This window comes from Pseudophryne corroboree, chromosome 9 (genome assembly GCF_028390025.1).
Source record: "Pseudophryne corroboree isolate aPseCor3 chromosome 9, aPseCor3.hap2, whole genome shotgun sequence".
In the NCBI taxonomy this organism is placed as follows: Eukaryota; Metazoa; Chordata; class Amphibia; order Anura; family Myobatrachidae; genus Pseudophryne; species Pseudophryne corroboree.
In genome coordinates, this window is record NC_086452.1 from 304,544,961 (window position 1) to 304,558,484 (window position 13,524).

General features: G+C 40.8%; 9 non-coding genes and 51 pseudogenes across 9 annotated transcripts; all 60 read left to right on the forward strand.

The window, feature by feature from the left end:
* Positions 1–25: 25 nt before the first annotated feature.
* LOC134960158 (5S ribosomal RNA) lies at positions 26–144 on the forward strand (annotated as a pseudogene).
* Positions 145–251: 107 nt separating this feature from the next.
* Positions 252–370, forward strand: LOC134962001 (5S ribosomal RNA; annotated as a pseudogene).
* A 107-nt stretch (positions 371–477) lies between these two features.
* LOC134962025 (5S ribosomal RNA) lies at positions 478–596 on the forward strand (annotated as a pseudogene).
* Positions 597–703: 107 nt separating this feature from the next.
* LOC134963378 (5S ribosomal RNA) lies at positions 704–821 on the forward strand (annotated as a pseudogene).
* A 107-nt stretch (positions 822–928) lies between these two features.
* On the forward strand, positions 929–1,047 carry LOC134963910 (5S ribosomal RNA). Its single transcript, XR_010188166.1, has one exon. It is a non-coding gene; the product is annotated as a 5S ribosomal RNA (ribosomal RNA).
* A 106-nt stretch (positions 1,048–1,153) lies between these two features.
* LOC134960934 (5S ribosomal RNA) lies at positions 1,154–1,272 on the forward strand (annotated as a pseudogene).
* Positions 1,273–1,379: 107 nt separating this feature from the next.
* LOC134960379 (5S ribosomal RNA) lies at positions 1,380–1,498 on the forward strand (annotated as a pseudogene).
* Positions 1,499–1,605: 107 nt separating this feature from the next.
* LOC134963296 (5S ribosomal RNA) lies at positions 1,606–1,724 on the forward strand. The gene has a single exon (XR_010188110.1). It is a non-coding gene; the product is annotated as a 5S ribosomal RNA (ribosomal RNA).
* Positions 1,725–1,831: 107 nt separating this feature from the next.
* LOC134959650 (5S ribosomal RNA) lies at positions 1,832–1,950 on the forward strand (annotated as a pseudogene).
* A 107-nt stretch (positions 1,951–2,057) lies between these two features.
* LOC134962330 (5S ribosomal RNA) lies at positions 2,058–2,176 on the forward strand (annotated as a pseudogene).
* A 107-nt stretch (positions 2,177–2,283) lies between these two features.
* Positions 2,284–2,402, forward strand: LOC134962415 (5S ribosomal RNA; annotated as a pseudogene).
* Positions 2,403–2,509: 107 nt separating this feature from the next.
* LOC134960485 (5S ribosomal RNA) lies at positions 2,510–2,628 on the forward strand. Its single transcript, XR_010187766.1, has one exon. It is a non-coding gene; the product is annotated as a 5S ribosomal RNA (ribosomal RNA).
* A 107-nt stretch (positions 2,629–2,735) lies between these two features.
* LOC134964637 (5S ribosomal RNA) lies at positions 2,736–2,854 on the forward strand. The gene has a single exon (XR_010188233.1). It is a non-coding gene; the product is annotated as a 5S ribosomal RNA (ribosomal RNA).
* A 107-nt stretch (positions 2,855–2,961) lies between these two features.
* Positions 2,962–3,080, forward strand: LOC134960515 (5S ribosomal RNA; annotated as a pseudogene).
* A 107-nt stretch (positions 3,081–3,187) lies between these two features.
* Positions 3,188–3,306, forward strand: LOC134960797 (5S ribosomal RNA; annotated as a pseudogene).
* Positions 3,307–3,413: 107 nt separating this feature from the next.
* LOC134962420 (5S ribosomal RNA) lies at positions 3,414–3,532 on the forward strand (annotated as a pseudogene).
* Positions 3,533–3,639: 107 nt separating this feature from the next.
* LOC134964358 (5S ribosomal RNA) lies at positions 3,640–3,757 on the forward strand (annotated as a pseudogene).
* A 107-nt stretch (positions 3,758–3,864) lies between these two features.
* Positions 3,865–3,983, forward strand: LOC134960077 (5S ribosomal RNA; annotated as a pseudogene).
* A 107-nt stretch (positions 3,984–4,090) lies between these two features.
* On the forward strand, positions 4,091–4,209 carry LOC134961270 (5S ribosomal RNA; annotated as a pseudogene).
* Positions 4,210–4,316: 107 nt separating this feature from the next.
* On the forward strand, positions 4,317–4,435 carry LOC134960380 (5S ribosomal RNA; annotated as a pseudogene).
* A 107-nt stretch (positions 4,436–4,542) lies between these two features.
* Positions 4,543–4,661, forward strand: LOC134959839 (5S ribosomal RNA; annotated as a pseudogene).
* Positions 4,662–4,768: 107 nt separating this feature from the next.
* Positions 4,769–4,887, forward strand: LOC134964179 (5S ribosomal RNA; annotated as a pseudogene).
* Positions 4,888–4,994: 107 nt separating this feature from the next.
* On the forward strand, positions 4,995–5,113 carry LOC134961527 (5S ribosomal RNA; annotated as a pseudogene).
* A 107-nt stretch (positions 5,114–5,220) lies between these two features.
* LOC134964676 (5S ribosomal RNA) lies at positions 5,221–5,338 on the forward strand (annotated as a pseudogene).
* Positions 5,339–5,445: 107 nt separating this feature from the next.
* LOC134963332 (5S ribosomal RNA) lies at positions 5,446–5,564 on the forward strand. The gene has a single exon (XR_010188113.1). It is a non-coding gene; the product is annotated as a 5S ribosomal RNA (ribosomal RNA).
* A 107-nt stretch (positions 5,565–5,671) lies between these two features.
* LOC134964879 (5S ribosomal RNA) lies at positions 5,672–5,790 on the forward strand (annotated as a pseudogene).
* A 107-nt stretch (positions 5,791–5,897) lies between these two features.
* Positions 5,898–6,016, forward strand: LOC134963673 (5S ribosomal RNA; annotated as a pseudogene).
* A 107-nt stretch (positions 6,017–6,123) lies between these two features.
* On the forward strand, positions 6,124–6,242 carry LOC134963231 (5S ribosomal RNA; annotated as a pseudogene).
* Positions 6,243–6,349: 107 nt separating this feature from the next.
* On the forward strand, positions 6,350–6,468 carry LOC134961940 (5S ribosomal RNA; annotated as a pseudogene).
* Positions 6,469–6,575: 107 nt separating this feature from the next.
* On the forward strand, positions 6,576–6,694 carry LOC134964242 (5S ribosomal RNA; annotated as a pseudogene).
* Positions 6,695–6,801: 107 nt separating this feature from the next.
* On the forward strand, positions 6,802–6,920 carry LOC134961200 (5S ribosomal RNA; annotated as a pseudogene).
* Positions 6,921–7,028: 108 nt separating this feature from the next.
* Positions 7,029–7,147, forward strand: LOC134963503 (5S ribosomal RNA; annotated as a pseudogene).
* A 108-nt stretch (positions 7,148–7,255) lies between these two features.
* On the forward strand, positions 7,256–7,374 carry LOC134961943 (5S ribosomal RNA; annotated as a pseudogene).
* Positions 7,375–7,481: 107 nt separating this feature from the next.
* Positions 7,482–7,600, forward strand: LOC134960497 (5S ribosomal RNA). Its single transcript, XR_010187768.1, has one exon. It is a non-coding gene; the product is annotated as a 5S ribosomal RNA (ribosomal RNA).
* A 107-nt stretch (positions 7,601–7,707) lies between these two features.
* On the forward strand, positions 7,708–7,826 carry LOC134964649 (5S ribosomal RNA). Its single transcript, XR_010188234.1, has one exon. It is a non-coding gene; the product is annotated as a 5S ribosomal RNA (ribosomal RNA).
* A 107-nt stretch (positions 7,827–7,933) lies between these two features.
* On the forward strand, positions 7,934–8,052 carry LOC134962377 (5S ribosomal RNA; annotated as a pseudogene).
* A 107-nt stretch (positions 8,053–8,159) lies between these two features.
* On the forward strand, positions 8,160–8,277 carry LOC134964903 (5S ribosomal RNA; annotated as a pseudogene).
* A 107-nt stretch (positions 8,278–8,384) lies between these two features.
* LOC134960516 (5S ribosomal RNA) lies at positions 8,385–8,503 on the forward strand (annotated as a pseudogene).
* Positions 8,504–8,610: 107 nt separating this feature from the next.
* On the forward strand, positions 8,611–8,729 carry LOC134960798 (5S ribosomal RNA; annotated as a pseudogene).
* A 107-nt stretch (positions 8,730–8,836) lies between these two features.
* Positions 8,837–8,955, forward strand: LOC134962422 (5S ribosomal RNA; annotated as a pseudogene).
* A 107-nt stretch (positions 8,956–9,062) lies between these two features.
* LOC134964356 (5S ribosomal RNA) lies at positions 9,063–9,180 on the forward strand (annotated as a pseudogene).
* A 107-nt stretch (positions 9,181–9,287) lies between these two features.
* Positions 9,288–9,406, forward strand: LOC134960078 (5S ribosomal RNA; annotated as a pseudogene).
* A 107-nt stretch (positions 9,407–9,513) lies between these two features.
* On the forward strand, positions 9,514–9,632 carry LOC134961558 (5S ribosomal RNA; annotated as a pseudogene).
* A 107-nt stretch (positions 9,633–9,739) lies between these two features.
* LOC134960381 (5S ribosomal RNA) lies at positions 9,740–9,858 on the forward strand (annotated as a pseudogene).
* A 107-nt stretch (positions 9,859–9,965) lies between these two features.
* Positions 9,966–10,084, forward strand: LOC134959840 (5S ribosomal RNA; annotated as a pseudogene).
* Positions 10,085–10,191: 107 nt separating this feature from the next.
* On the forward strand, positions 10,192–10,310 carry LOC134964177 (5S ribosomal RNA; annotated as a pseudogene).
* A 107-nt stretch (positions 10,311–10,417) lies between these two features.
* On the forward strand, positions 10,418–10,536 carry LOC134961528 (5S ribosomal RNA; annotated as a pseudogene).
* Positions 10,537–10,643: 107 nt separating this feature from the next.
* On the forward strand, positions 10,644–10,761 carry LOC134964677 (5S ribosomal RNA; annotated as a pseudogene).
* Positions 10,762–10,868: 107 nt separating this feature from the next.
* On the forward strand, positions 10,869–10,987 carry LOC134963344 (5S ribosomal RNA). The gene has a single exon (XR_010188114.1). It is a non-coding gene; the product is annotated as a 5S ribosomal RNA (ribosomal RNA).
* A 107-nt stretch (positions 10,988–11,094) lies between these two features.
* LOC134964437 (5S ribosomal RNA) lies at positions 11,095–11,213 on the forward strand (annotated as a pseudogene).
* A 107-nt stretch (positions 11,214–11,320) lies between these two features.
* Positions 11,321–11,439, forward strand: LOC134963674 (5S ribosomal RNA; annotated as a pseudogene).
* Positions 11,440–11,546: 107 nt separating this feature from the next.
* Positions 11,547–11,665, forward strand: LOC134963232 (5S ribosomal RNA; annotated as a pseudogene).
* Positions 11,666–11,772: 107 nt separating this feature from the next.
* Positions 11,773–11,891, forward strand: LOC134961944 (5S ribosomal RNA; annotated as a pseudogene).
* Positions 11,892–11,998: 107 nt separating this feature from the next.
* Positions 11,999–12,117, forward strand: LOC134961444 (5S ribosomal RNA; annotated as a pseudogene).
* A 107-nt stretch (positions 12,118–12,224) lies between these two features.
* On the forward strand, positions 12,225–12,343 carry LOC134963922 (5S ribosomal RNA). The gene has a single exon (XR_010188167.1). It is a non-coding gene; the product is annotated as a 5S ribosomal RNA (ribosomal RNA).
* A 107-nt stretch (positions 12,344–12,450) lies between these two features.
* LOC134964901 (5S ribosomal RNA) lies at positions 12,451–12,568 on the forward strand (annotated as a pseudogene).
* A 107-nt stretch (positions 12,569–12,675) lies between these two features.
* LOC134960159 (5S ribosomal RNA) lies at positions 12,676–12,794 on the forward strand (annotated as a pseudogene).
* Positions 12,795–12,901: 107 nt separating this feature from the next.
* On the forward strand, positions 12,902–13,020 carry LOC134961525 (5S ribosomal RNA; annotated as a pseudogene).
* A 107-nt stretch (positions 13,021–13,127) lies between these two features.
* On the forward strand, positions 13,128–13,245 carry LOC134964539 (5S ribosomal RNA; annotated as a pseudogene).
* Positions 13,246–13,352: 107 nt separating this feature from the next.
* Positions 13,353–13,471, forward strand: LOC134960080 (5S ribosomal RNA; annotated as a pseudogene).
* The last annotated feature ends 53 nt before the right edge of the window (positions 13,472–13,524 follow it).

Sequence of the window (13,524 nt, forward strand, 5' to 3'; positions counted from 1 at the left end):
AGTACTAACAGAAACCACAAAGCTCATCTACAGCCACACCACAATGGATACACCCAATCTCATCTGATCTTAGAAACTAAGCAGTGTTGGGCCTGGTTAGTACTTGGATGGGAGACCACCTGGGAATACAAGGTGCTGTAGGTATTTTTATACTGCCAATACTGTTCTGTTGATTCATTCCATTTTCAAACTTATTCATTTATGTACCAGTAGTTAAAAGTAGAAAAGATCTAACAGAAACCACAAAGCTCATCTACAGCCACACCACACTGGATATGCTCAATCTCATCTGATCTTGTAAGCTAAGCAGTGTTTGGCCTGGTTAGTATTTGGATGGGATACCACCTGGGAATACAAGGTGCTGTAGGTATTTTTATACTGCCAACACCGTTCTGTTGATGCATTCCATTTTCAAACTTTTTCATTTATTTACCAGTAGCTAGAAGTAGAAAAGTTCTAGCAGAAACCACAAAGCTCATCTACAGCCACACCACACTGGATACGCCCAATTTCATCTGATCTTGGAAGCTATGGAGTGTTGGGCCTGGTTAGTACTTGGATGGGAGACCACCTGTGAGTACAAGGTGCTGTAGGTATTTTTATACTGCCAACACCGTTCTGTTGATGCATTCCATTTTCAAACTTTTTCATTTATTTACCAATAGCTCGAAGTAGAAAAGTTCTAGCAGAAATCACAAAGCTCATCTACAGCCACACCACACTGGATACGCCCAATTTCATCTGATCTTGGAAGCTATGAGTGTTGGGTCTGGTTAGTACTTGGATGGGAGACCACCTGGGAATACAAGGTGCTGTAGGTATTTTTATACTGCCAACACCGTTCTGTTGATGCATTCCATTTTCAAACTTATTCATTTATGTATCAGTAGTTAGAAGTAGAAAAGTACTAACAGAAACCACTAAGCTCATTTACAGCCACACCACACTGGATACGCCCAATCTCATCTGATCTTGGAAGCTAAGCAGTGTTGGGCGTGGTTAGTACTTGGATGGGAGACCACCTGGGAATACAAGGTGCTGTAGGTATTTTTATACTGCCAACACGTTCTCTTTATACATTCCATTTTCAAACTTATTCATTTATGTACCAGAAGTTAGAAGTAGAAAAGTACTAACAGAAACCACGAAGCTCATCTACAGCCACACCACAATGGATACACCCAATCTCATCTGATCTTAGAAACTAAGCAGTGTTGGGCCTGGTTAGTACTTGGATGGGAGACCACCTGGAAATACAAGGTGCTGTAGATATTTTTATACTGCCAATACTGTTCTGTTGATTCATTCCATTTTCAAACTTATTCATTTATGTACCAGTAGTTAAAAGTAGAAAAGTTCTAACAGAAACCACAAAGCTCATCTACAGCCACACCACACTGGATATGCTCAATCTCATCTGATCTTGTAAGCTAAGCAGTGTTGGGCCTGGTTAGTATTTGGATGGGATACCACCTGGGAATACAAGGTGCTGTAGGTATTTTTATACTGCCAACACCGTTCTGTTGATGCATTCCATTTTCAAATGTATTCATTTAAGTACCAGTAGCTAGAAGTAGAAAAGGTCTAACAGAAACCACAAAGCTCATCTACAGCCACACCACACTGGATGCGCCCAATCTCATATGATCTTGGAAGCTAAGCAGTGTTGGGCGTGGTTAGTACTTGGATGGGAGACCACCTGGGAATACAAGGTGCTGTAGGTATTTTTATACTGCCAACACCGTTCTGTTGATGCATTCCATTTTCAAACTTATTCATTTATGTATCAGTAGTTAGAAGTAGAAAAGTACTAACAGAAACCACTAAGCTCATTTACAGCCACACCCCACTGGATACGCCCAATCTCATCTGATCTTGGAAGCTAAGCAGTGTTGGGCGTGGTTAGTACTTGGATGGGAGACCACCTGGGAATACAAGGTGCTGTAGGTATTTTTATACTGCCAACACCGTTCTGTTGATGCAATCCATTTTCAAACGTTTTCATTTATTTACCAGCAGCTAGAAGTAGAAAAGTTCTAGCAGAAACCACAAAGCTCATCTACAGCCACACCACACTGGATACGCACAATTTCATCTGATCTTGGAAGCTAAGGAGTGTTGGGCCTGGTTAGTATTTGGATGGGATACCACCTGGGAATACAAGGTGCTGTAGGTATTTTTATACTGCCAACACCGTTCTGTTGATGCATTCCATTTTCAAACTTATTCATTTATGTACCAGTAGTCAGAAGTAGAAAAGTTCTAACAAAAACCACAAAGCTCATCTACAGCCACACCACACTGGATACACCCAATCTGATCTGATTTTGGAAGCTATGCAGTGTTGGGCCTGGTTAGTACTTGGATGGGAGACCACCTGTAAATACAAGGTGCTGTAGGTATTTTTATACTGCCAACACTGTTCTGTTGATGCATTCCATTTTCAAACTTATTCATTTATGTACCAGTAGTCAGAAGTAGAAAAGTTCTAACAAAAACCACAAAGCTCATCTACAGCCACACCACACTGGATACACTCAATCTCATCTGATCTTGGAAGCTAAGCAGTGTTGGGCCTGCTTAGTACTTGGATGGGAGACCACCTGGGAATACAAGGTGCTGTAGGTATTTTTATACTGCCAACACCGTTCTGTTGATGCATTCCATTTTCAAACTTATTCATTTATGTATCAGTAGTTAGAAGTAGAAAAGTACTAACAGAAACCACTAAGCTCATTTACAGCCACACCACACTGGATACGCCCAATCTCATCTGATCTTGGAAGCTAAGCAGTGTTGGGCGTGGTTAGTACTTGGATGGGAGATCACCTGGGAATACAATGTGCTGTAGGTATTTTTATACTGCCAACACCGTTCTGTTGATGCAATCCATTTTCAAACGTTTTCATTTATTTACCAGCAGCTAGAAGTAGAAAAGTTCTAGCAGAAACCACAAAGCTCATCTACAGCCACACCACAATGGATACACCCAATCTCATCTGATCTTAGAAACTAAGCAGTGTTGGGCCTGGTTAGTACTTGGATGGGAGACCATCTGGGAATACAAGGTGCTGTAGGTATTTTTATACTGCCAATACTGTTCTGTTGATTCATTCCATTTTCAAACTTATTCATTTATGTACCAGTAGTTAAAAGTAGAAAGGATCTAACAGAAACCACAAAGCTCATCTACAGCCACACCACACTGGATATGCTCAATCTCATCTGATCTTGTAAGCTAAACAGTGTTGGGCCTGGTTAGTATTTGGATGGGATACCACCTGGGAATACAAGGTGCTGTAGGTATTTTTATACTGCCAACACCGTTCTGTTGATGCATTCCATTTTCAAACTTTTTCATTTATTTACCAGTAGCTAGAAGTAGAAAAGTTCTAGCAGAAACCACAAAGCTCATCTACAGCCACACTACACTGGATACGCCCAATTTCATCTGATCTTGGAAGCTATGGAGTGTTGGGCCTGGTTAGTACTTGGATGGGAGACCACCTGTGAATACAAGGTGCTGTAGGTATTTTTATACTGCCAACACCGTTCTGTTGATGCATTCCATTTTCAAACTTTTTCATTTATTTACCAATAGCTCGAAGTAGAAAAGTTCTAGCAGAAATCACAAAGCTCATCTACAGCCACACCACACTAGATACGCCCAATTTCATCTGATCTTGGAAGCTATGAGTGTTGGGTATGGTTAGTACTTGGATGGGAGACCACCTGGGAATACAAGGTGCTGTAGGTATTTTTATACTGCCAACACCGTTCTGTTGATGCATTCCATTTTCAAACTTATTCATTTATGTATCAGTAGTTAGAAGTAGAAAAGTACTAACAGAAACCACTAAGCTCATTTACAGCCACACCACACTGGATACGCCCAATCTCATCTGATCTCGGAAGATAAGCAGTGTTGGGCGTGGTTAGTACTTGGATGGGAGACCACCTGGGAATACAAGGTGCTGTAGGTATTTTTATACTGCCAACACCGTTCTCTTTATACATTCCATTTTCAAACTTATTCATTTATGTACCAGAAGTTAGAAGTAGAAAAGTACTAACAGAAACCACAAAGCTCATCTACAGCCACACCACAATGGATACACCCAATCTCATCTGATCTTAGAAACTAAGCAATGTTGGGCCTGGTTAGTACTTGGATGGGAGACCACCTGGGAATACAAGGTGCAGTAGGTATTTTTATACTGCCAATACTGTTCTGTTGATTCATTCCATTTTCGAACTTATTCATTTATGTACCAGTAGTTCAAAGTAGAAAAGTTCTAACAGAAACCACAAAGCTCATCTACAGCCACACCACACTGGATATGCTCAATCTCATCTGATCTTGTAAGCTAAGCAGTGTTGGGCCTGGTTAGTATTTGGATGGGATACCACCTGGGAATACAAGGTGCTGTAGGTATTTTTATACTGCCAACACCGTTCTGTTGATGCATTCCATTTTCAAATGTATTCATTTATGTACCAGTAGCTAGAAGTAGAAAAGGTCTAACAGAAACCACAGAGCTCATCTACAGCCACACCGCACTGGATATGCTCAATCTCATCTGATCTTGGAAGCTAAGCAGTGTTGGGCGTGGTTAGTACTTGGATGGGAGACCACCTGGGAATACAAGGTGCTGTAGGTATTTTTATACTGCCAACACCGTTCTGTTGATGCATTCCATTTTCAAACTTTTTCATTTATTTACCAGTAGTTAGAGTTAGAAAAGTTCTAACAGAAACCACAAAGCTCATCTACAGCCACTCCACACTGGATACACCCATTCTCATCTGATTTTGGAAGCTATGCAGTTTTGGGCCTGGTTAGTATTTGGATGGGAGACCACCTGTGAATACAAGGTGCTGTAGGTATTTTTATACTGCCAACACCGTTCTGTTGATGCATTCCATTTTCAAACTTTTTCATTTATTTACCAGTAGCTAGAAGTAGAAAAGTTCTAGCAGAAACCACAAAGCTCATCTACAGCCACACCACACTGGATACGCCCAATTTCATCTGATCTTGGAAGCTATGGAGTGTTGGGCCTGGTTAGTACTTGGATGGGAGACCACCTGTGAATACAAGGTGCTGTAGGTATTTTTATACTGCCAACACCGTTCTGTTGATGCATTCCATTTTCAAACTTTTTCATTTATTTACCAATAGCTAGAAGTAGAAAAGTTCTAGCAGAAACCACAAAGCTCATCTACAGCCACACCACACTGGATACGCCCAATTTCATCTGATCTTGGAAGCTATGAGTGTTTGGCCTGGTTAGTACTTGGATGGGAGACCACCTGGGAATTCAAGGTGCTGCAGGTATTTTTATACTGCCAACACTGTTCTGTTGATGCATTCCATTTTCAAACTTATTCATTTATGTACCAGTAGTTAGAAGTAGAAAAGTTCTAACAAAAACCACAAAGCTCATCTACAGCCACACCACACTGGATACGCTCGATCTCATCTGATCTTGGAAGCTAAGCAGTGTTGGGCCTGCTTAGTACTTGGATGGGAGACCACCTGGGAATACAAGGTGCTGTAGGTATTTTTATACTGCCAACACCGTTCTGTTGATGCATTCCATTTTCAAACTTTTTCATTTATTTACCAGTAGTTAGAAGTAGAAAAGTTCTAACAGAAACCACAAAGCTCATCTACAGCCACTCCACACTGGATACACCCAATCTCTTCTAATTTTGGAAGCTATGCAGTGTTGTGTCTGGTTAGTACTTGGATGGGAGACCACCTGTGAATACAAGGTGCTGTAGGTATTTTTATACTGCCAACACCGTTCTGTTGATGCATTCCATTTTCAAACTTTTTCATTTATTTACCAGTAGTTAGAAGTAGAAAAGTTCTAACAGAAACCACAAAGCTCATCTACAGCCACTCCACACTGGATACACCCAATCTCATCTAATTTTGGAAGCTATGCAGTGTTGTGCCTGGTTAGTACTTGGATGGGAGACCACCTGTGAATACAAGGTGCTGTAGGTATTTTTATACTGCCAACACCGTTCTGTTGATGCATTCCATTTTCAAACTTATTCATTTATGTACCAGTAGCTAGAAGTAGAAAAGGTCTAACAGAAACAACAAAACTCATCTACAGCCACACCACACTGGATATGCTCAATCTGATCTGATTTTGGAAGCTATGCAGTGTTGGGCCTGGTTAGTACTTGGATGGGAGACCACCTGTGAATATAAGGTGCTGTAGGTCTTTTTATACTGCCAACACCGTTCTGTTGATGCATTCCATTTTCAAACTTTTTCATTTATTTACCAGTAGTTAGAAGTAGAAAAGTTCTAACAGAAACCACAAAGCTCATCTACAGCCACTCCACACTGGATACACCCAATCTGATCTGATTTTGGAAGCTATGCAGTGTTGGGCCTGGTTAGTACTTGGATGGGAGACCACCTGTGAATACAAGGTGCTGTAGGTATTTTTATACTGCCAACACTGTTCTGTTGATGCATTCCATTTTCAAACTTATTCATTTATGTACCAGTAGTCAGAAGTAGAAAAGTTCTAACAGAAACCACAAAGCTCATCTACAGCCACTCCACACTGGATACACCCAATCTCATCTAATTTTGGAAGCTATGCAGTGTTGTGCCTGGTTAGTACTTGGATGGGAGTCCACCTGTGAATACAAGGTGCTGTAGGTATTTTTATACTGCCAACACCGTTCTGTTGATGCATTCCATTTTCAAACTTTTTCATTTATTTACCAGTAGCTAGAAGTAGAAAAGTTCTAGCAGAAACCACAAAGCTCATCTACAGCCACACCACACTGGATTCGCCCAATCTCATCTGATCTTGGTAGCTAAGCAATGTTGGGCCTGCTTAGTACTTGGATGGGAGACCACCTGGGAATACAAGGTGCTGTGGGGTATTTTAATACTGCCAACACCGTTCTGTTGATGCATTCCATTTTCAAATTTATTCATTTATGTACCAGTAGCTAGAAGTAGAAAAGGTCTAACAGAAACAACAAAACTCATCTACAGCCACACCACACTGGATATGCTCAATCTGATCTGATTTTGGAAGCTATGCAGTGTTGGGCCTGGTTAGTACTTGGATGGGAGACCACCTGTGAATATAAGGTGCTGTAGGTATTTTTATACTGCCAACACCGTTCTGCTGATGCATTCCATTTTTTTAACTTTTTCATTTATTTACCAGTAGTTAGAAGTAGAAAAGTTCTAACAGAAACCACAAAGCTCATCTACAGCCACTCCACACTGGATACACCCAATCTGATCTGATTTTGGAAGCTATGCAGTGTTGGGCCTGGTTAGTACTTGGATGGGAGACCACCTGTGAATACAAGGTGCTGTAGGTATTTTTATACTGCCAACACTGTTCTGTTGATGCATTCCATTTTCAAACTTATTCATTTATGTACCAGTAGTCAGAAGTAGAAAAGTTCTAACAAAAACCACAAAGCTCATCTACAGCCACACCACACTGGATACACTCAATCTCATCTGATCTTGGAAGCTAAGCAGTGTTGGGCCTGCTTAGTACTTGGATGGGAGACCACCTGGGAATACAAGGTGCTGTAGGTATTTTTATACTGCCAACACCGTTCTGTTGATGCATTCCATTTTCAAACTTATTCATTTATGTATCAGTAGTTAGAAGTAGAAAAGTACTAACAGAAACCACTAAGCTCATTTACAGCCACACCACACTGGATACGCCCAATCTCATCTGATCTTGGAAGCTAAGCAGTGTTGGGCGTGGTTAGTACTTGGATGGGAGATCACCTGGGAATACAATGTGCTGTAGGTATTTTTATACTGCCAACACCGTTCTGTTGATGCAATCCATTTTCAAACGTTTTCATTTATTTACCAGCAGCTAGAAGTAGAAAAGTTCTAGCAGAAACCACAAAGCTCATCTACAGCCACACCACACTGGATACGCACAATTTCATCTGATCTTGGAAGCTAAGGAGTGTTGGGCCTGGTTAGTATTTGGATGGGAGACCACCTGTGAATACAAGGTGCTGTAGGTATTTTTATACTGCCAACACCGTTCTGTTGATGCATTCCATTTTCAAACTTTTTCATTTATTTACCAATAGCTAGAAGTAGAAAAGTCCTAGCAGAAACCACAAAGCTCATCTACAGCCACACCACACTGGATATGCCCAATTTCATCTGATCTTGGAAGCTATGAGTGTTGGGCCTGGTTAGTACTTGGATGGGAGACCACCTAGCAATACAAGGTGCTGTAGGTATTTTTATACTGCCAACACTGTTCTGTTGATGCATTCCATTTTCAAACTTATTCATTAATGTATCAGTAGTTAGAAGTAGAAAAGTACTAACAGAAACCACAAAGCTCATCTACAGCCACACCACAATGGATACACCCAATCTCATCTGATCTTAGAAACTAAGCAGTGTTGGGCCTGGTTAGTACTTGGATGGGAGACCATCTGGGAATACAAGGTGCTGTAGGTATTTTTATACTGCCAATACTGTTCTGTTGATTCATTCCATTTTCAAACTTATTCATTTATGTACCAGTAGTTAAAAGTAGAAAGGATCTAACAGAAACCACAAAGCTCATCTACAGCCACACCACACTGGATATGCTCAATCTCATCTGATCTTGTAAGCTAAACAGTGTTGGGCCTGGTTAGTATTTGGATGGGATACCACCTGGGAATACAAGGTGCTGTAGGTATTTTTATACTGCCAACACCGTTCTGTTGATGCATTCCATTTTCAAACTTTTTCATTTATTTACCAGTAGCTAGAAGTAGAAAAGTTCTAGCAGAAACCACAAAGCTCATCTACAGCCACACTACACTGGATACGCCCAATTTCATCTGATCTTGGAAGCTATGGAGTGTTGGGCCTGGTTAGTACTTGGATGGGAGACCACCTGTGAATACAAGGTGCTGTAGGTATTTTTATACTGCCAACACCGTTCTGTTGATGCATTCCATTTTCAAACTTTTTCATTTATTTACCAATAGCTCGAAGTAGAAAAGTTCTAGCAGAAATCACAAAGCTCATCTACAGCCACACCACACTAGATACGCCCAATTTCATCTGATCTTGGAAGCTATGAGTGTTGGGTATGGTTAGTACTTGGATGGGAGACCACCTGGGAATACAAGGTGCTGTAGGTATTTTTATACTGCCAACACCGTTCTGTTGATGCATTCCATTTTCAAACTTATTCATTTATGTATCAGTAGTTAGAAGTAGAAAAGTACTAACAGAAACCACTAAGCTCATTTACAGCCACACCACACTGGATACGCCCAATCTCATCTGATCTCGGAAGATAAGCAGTGTTGGGCGTGGTTAGTACTTGGATGGGAGACCACCTGGGAATACAAGGTGCTGTAGGTATTTTTATACTGCCAACACCGTTCTCTTTATACATTCCATTTTCAAACTTATTCATTTATGTACCAGAAGTTAGAAGTAGAAAAGTACTAACAGAAACCACAAAGCTCATCTACAGCCACACCACAATGGATACACCCAATCTCATCTGATCTTAGAAACTAAGCAATGTTGGGCCTGTTTAGTACTTGGATGGGAGACCACCTGGGAATACAAGGTGCAGTAGGTATTTTTATACTGCCAATACTGTTCTGTTGATTCATTCCATTTTCGAACTTATTCATTTATGTACCAGTAGTTCAAAGTAGAAAAGTTCTAACAGAAACCACAAAGCTCATCTACAGCCACACCACACTGGATATGCTCAATCTCATCTGATCTTGTAAGCTAAGCAGTGTTGGGCCTGGTTAGTATTTGGATGGGATACCACCTGGGAATACAAGGTGCTGTAGGTATTTTTATACTGCCAACACCGTTCTGTTGATGCATTCCATTTTCAAATGTATTCATTTATGTACCAGTAGCTAGAAGTAGAAAAGGTCTAACAGAAACCACAGAGCTCATCTACAGCCACACCGCACTGGATATGCTCAATCTCATCTGATCTTGGAAGCTAAGCAGTGTTGGGCGTGGTTAGTACTTGGATGGGAGACCACCTGGGAATACAAGGTGCTGTAGGTATTTTTATACTGCCAACACCGTTCTGTTGATGCATTCCATTTTCAAACTTTTTCATTTATTTACCAGTAGTTAGAGTTAGAAAAGTTCTAACAGAAACCACAAAGCTCATCTACAGCCACTCCACACTGGATACACCCATTCTCATCTGATTTTGGAAGCTATGCAGTTTTGGGCCTGGTTAGTATTTGGATGGGAGACCACCTGTGAATACAAGGTGCTGTAGGTATTTTTATACTGCCAACACCGTTCTGTTGATGCATTCCATTTTCAAACTTTTTCATTTATTTACCAGTAGCTAGAAGTAGAAAAGTTCTAGCAGAAACCACAAAGCTCATCTACAGCCACACCACACTGGATACGCCCAATTTCATCTGATCTTGGAAGCTATGGAGTGTTGGGCCTGGTTAGTACTTGGATGGGAGACCACCTGTGAATACAAGGTGCTGTAGGTATTTTTATACTGCCAACACCGTTCTGTTGATGCATTCCATTTTCAAACTTTTTCATTTATTTACCAATAGCTAGAAGTAGAAAAGTTCTAGCAGAAACCACAAAGCTCATCTACAGCCACACCACACTGGATACGCCCAATTTCATCTGATCTTGGAAGCTATGAGTGTTTGGCCTGGTTAGTACTTGGATGGGAGACCACCTGGGAATTCAAGGTGCTGCAGGTATTTTTATACTGCCAACACTGTTCTGTTGATGCATTCCATTTTCAAACTTATTCATTTATGTACCAGTAGTTAGAAGTAGAAAAGTTCTAACAAAAACCACAAAGCTCATCTACAGCCACACCACACTGGATACGCTCGATCTCATCTGATCTTGGAAGCTAAGCAGTGTTGGGCCTGCTTAGTACTTGGATGGGAGACCACCTGGGAATACAAGGTGCTGTAGGTATTTTTATACTGCCAACACCGTTCTGTTGATGCATTCCATTTTCAAACTTTTTCATTTATTTACCAGTAGTTAGAAGTAGAAAAGTTCTAACAGAAACCACAAAGCTCATCTACAGCCACTCCACACTGGATACACCCAATCTCATCTAATTTTGGAAGCTATGCAGTGTTGTGTCTGGTTAGTACTTGGATGGGAGACCACCTGTGAATACAAGGTGCTGTAGGTATTTTTATACTGCCAACACCGTTCTGTTGATGCATTCCATTTTCAAACTTTTTCATTTATTTACCAGTAGTTAGAAGTAGAAAAGTTCTAACAGAAACCACAAAGCTCATCTACAGCCACTCCACACTGGATACACCCAATCTCATCTAATTTTGGAAGCTATGCAGTGTTGTGCCTGGTTAGTACTTGGATGGGAGACCACCTGTGAATACAAGGTGCTGTAGGTATTTTTATACTGCCAACACCGTTCTGTTGATGCATTCCATTTTCAAATTTATTCATTTATGTACCAGTAGCTAGAAGTAGAAAAGGTCTAACAGAAACAACAAAACTCATCTACAGCCACACCACACTGGATATGCTCAATCTGATCTGATTTTGGAAGCTATGCAGTGTTGGGCCTGGTTAGTACTTGGATGGGAGACCACCTGTGAATATAAGGTGCTGTAGGTCTTTTTATACTGCCAACACCGTTCTGTTGATGCATTCCATTTTCAAACTTTTTCATTTATTTACCAGTAGTTAGAAGTAGAAAAGTTCTAACAGAAACCACAAAGCTCATCTACAGCCACTCCACACTGGATACACCCAATCTGATCTGATTTTGGAAGCTATGCAGTGTTGGGCCTGGTTAGTACTTGGATGGGAGACCACCTGTGAATACAAGGTGCTGTAGGTATTTTTATACTGCCAACACTGTTCTGTTGATGCATTCCATTTTCAAACTTATTCATTTATGTACCAGTAGTCAGAAGTAGAAAAGTTCTAACAAAAACCACAAAGCTCATCTACAGCCACACCACACTGGATACACTCAATCTCATCTGATCTTGGAAGCTAAGCAGTGTTGTGCCTGCTTAGTACTTGGATGGGAGACCACCTGGCAATACAAGGTGCTGTAGGTATTTTTATACTGCCAACACCGTTCTGTTGATGCATTCCATTTTCAAACTTATTCATTTATGTATCAGTAGTTAGAAGTAGAAAAGTACTAACAGAAATCACTAAGCTCATTTACAGCCACACCACACTGGATACGCCCAATCTCATCTGATCTTGGAAGCTAAGCAGTGTTGGGCGTGGTTAGTACTTGGATGGGAGACCACCTGGGAATACAAGGTGCTGTAGGTATTTTTATACTGCCAACACCGTTCTGTTGATGCATTCCATTTTCAAACTTTTTCATTTATTTACCAATAGCTAGAAGTAGAAAAGTTCTAGCAGAAACCACAAAGCTCATCTACAGCCACACCACACTGGATATGCCCAATTTCATCTGATCTTGGAAGCTATGAGTGTTGGGCCTGGTTAGTACTTGGATGGGAGACCACCTAGCAATACAAGGTGCTGTAGGTATTTTTATACTGCCAACACTGTTCTGTTGATGCATTCCATTTTCAAACTTATTCATTTATGTATCAGTAGTTAGAAGTAGAAAAGTACTAACAGAAACCACAAAGCTCATCTACAGCCACACCACAATGGATACACCCAATCTCATCTGATCTTAGAAACTAAGCAGTGTTGGGCCTGGTTAGTACTTGGATGGGAGACCACCTGGGAATACAAGGTGCTGTAGGTATTTTTATACTGCCAACACCGTTCTGTTGATGCATTCCATTTTCAAACTTTTTCATTTATTTATAAGTAGCTAGAAGTAGAAAAGTTCTAGCAGAAACCACAAAGCTCATCTACAGCCACACCACACTGGATACGCCCAATTTCATCTGATCTTGGAAGCTATGGAGTGTTGGGCCTGGTTAGTACTTGGATGGGAGACCACCTGTGAATACAAGGTGCTGTAGGTATTTTTATACTGCCAACACCGTTCTGTTGATGCATTCCATTTTCAAACTTTTTCATTTATTTACCAATAGCTCGAAGTAGAAAAGTTCTAGCAGAAATCACAAAGCTCATCTACAGCCACACCACACTGGATACGCCCAATTTCATCTGATCTTGGAATCTATGAGTGTTGGGTCTGGTTAGTACTTGGATGGGAGACCACCTGGGAATACAAGGTGCTGTAGGTATTTTTATACTACCAACACCGTTCTGTTGATGCATTCCATTTTCAAACTTATTCATTTATGTATCAGTAGTTAGAAGTAGAAAAGTACTAACAGAAACCACTAATCTCATTTACAGCCACACCACACTGGATACGCCCAATCTCATCTGATCTCGGAAGATAAGCAGTGTTGGGCGTGGTTAGTACTTGGATGGGAGACCACCTGGGAATACAAGGTGCTGTAGGTATTTTTATACTGCCAACACCGTTCTCTTTATACATTCCATTTTCAAACTTATTC